Source organism: Pholcus phalangioides, unplaced genomic scaffold (assembly GCF_987345545.1).
Source record: "Pholcus phalangioides strain wild (caught in Gottingen) unplaced genomic scaffold, Ppha-v1.0 ptg000003l_1, whole genome shotgun sequence".
Lineage (NCBI taxonomy): Eukaryota > Metazoa > Arthropoda > Arachnida > Araneae > Pholcidae > Pholcus > Pholcus phalangioides.
The window spans coordinates 28,900,798-28,903,272 of record NW_028301596.1 but is presented as its reverse complement, the minus strand read 5'-3'; positions in this window follow the sequence as shown (position 1 = coordinate 28,903,272).

Sequence of the window (2,475 nt, the reverse complement as noted above, 5' to 3'; positions counted from 1 at the left end):
TGTTGGCTGTGTTCTCGTTTAATGAATGTGTGCGTGTGTATCGGGGCAGGACAAATCGCGCAACAGCCCGGCATGTAAAAATTTCAACTGGAAATGTGTATTTTTTCCGGGCATATAAAAAAATAACAAACAAAAAAACCTTTTCTTTCATCGAAGTTGATGATGGAAGTTTAGATATCTTTTCATGGTACTAATATTTAGCAGCCACAGGTGCAGTAATGGGACCCTCAAAATCTGTAACTGGGCTTAAAATAGAATTTATTTTTCAAAAAATTAGAATTTTTTTGAAAAAAATCCTCTGATTTTGAAAAATCAGAGTATGACCGTTTTCAGTTTCTTACCCACTAGTAAATGCGGGTTCAACGCTGTCTTTTTCCCAAATTTCCTACGTTTTTTTGAAGTCGAATATCTCAGTGAATATTGCGCTTAGAAACATTGAAATATTTTGTTGACCTCAGAAGAGACAGGGCACCAACTTTATTATTCGGTGTCTGAGCACACGGCTGTATAAAAAGTTATTTCTATATTTTCATGTATACGACACCTCAAACAAATTTTAAGATTTTAATTAACTGCACCTCATTTGAAAACTTTCTGTATTACAAGTATGTTTCGAAAATCAATGATTACAGAGATATACGCTGCGCAAACAATTTGTGACAGCCTTGTTGTATATATACGATATATATATACACTATCCATCATGCCCCACAGAAAAAATCGCGTCTTGCTTCACCGACGCTTTAATGCAACGGTTCTCAACCGGTGCTCCGCGGAGCGCTTGGGGCTCCTTGTGCACTCTCCAGGGTGTCCGCGGCCACTTGAAGAAAATTTAAAAAAAACTAAAATTTAAAAAATTAATTGTAAATCAGTAACTTTGACGAGTAATTAAAAAATTGGCCTACGGGGCTCCACCATAGAATTTTTTTACTTGAAAGGGCTCCGCGCGCGAATCAAAAAAGATTGAGAACCGCTGCTTTAATGCAATGCTCGTTGTTGGCTAGGTTTTTAGCAAGAATAACAGAGAATCAAATGTCAGTTACTCGCTAAGAACTACTCTTTTTACTGGTATTTATGAAGCTATAAGTGAATGAGTATAAGTTACACACCTTCATTCATCTTCAAACGGCAAATTAACTATCCAAAAGAAATCATACCACTTCTTTGAAAAACTTTTGCATAAGCCAAACGACTCAATCAGAATGTTTACTGCTTACACAAAGGTTTCTTCTCCACCTCTATCACTAGTACCAATTGTCAGCTACTTGTAGCACCGAGTAAAATGTTTTTATACAGAGGGAATCCGACCTATTCTGCCAAACGAAAGGGGCTGATAGACGAGCCAAACAGGATCAGGAAACCCTGCCCTATCTCAAACCGTTTTCGATGGTGGATAATCGATTATGGGAAAAAAATGTGTGTCAAGTCAAAAAAAACCCGCATTTGTGAAGTTTCAATCCCCGTTCACATGTGCAATAAAACATCCCGGGAATTTTCGCTACAAACCATTCATATGACGTTTTCTTTATGCCGGTAATCCCCCCTCTTCTTTCCGGAAGTCGTCACTGGTTACGTGGGTTGAACGGAAGTGGTTGATTCAATATGGCTGACGAAGGAACTTACAGTAGTTTTCGCGGCGCAAAGGATTATGGTTCGTCCCCGTTGCATTTGGCCCCCGGAAATTTCGCCCCTGACATTTCACCTGCCATGAACGTATGAGTGACCAAGTGAGTGTGAAATGGATTGTAGGAGTGCGTTAGTGACCGTACAAATGACTAAGCGAATGGCATAATGACTCACCACGTGAGTGACGTATCAACTAGTGTGCAATTGACTATGAGTGAATGACCGTATGAGTGACCACGTGACTGACCGAATGGCCGTATGAGTGACCACGTGACTGACCGAATGGCCGTATGAGTGACCAAATGAATGACCGCATGAGCGACCAAGTGAATAACTGTATGAGCGATCAAGTGAATGATCGAGGGATTGACCGTGTGATTGACCAAGGGACTGAGCGATGAAACGTTTGAGTGAATGAGTGACCAATAGTGAGTGACCGATTAAATGCTTGTGTAATTTTCCAAGTGTGTGACGAGTGATTGAGCATATGAGTGACCAAAGGAGAGACTGAGTAATTAAGCGTATGAGTGACAAAGTGACTGACCGAATGGACGTGTGAGTGACCAAGTGATTAACTGTATGAGTGATCAAGTGAGTTATCGAGGGATTGACCGTGTGAGTGACAAAGGAAGTTACTGAGCAATGGAACATTTGAGTGAATAAGTGACTGACCGAATGAGAGTGACTAATTAAATACTGGTGTAAGTTTCCTATTGAGTGATTGAGCGTATGAGTGACCAAGGGAAATACTGAATGATTGAGCGTATGAGTGACCGAGTGAATGCTTGAATAAATTTCGGAGTGACTGAGTGATTCGGCATATGAGTGACCGAGTGAATGCTTGAATAA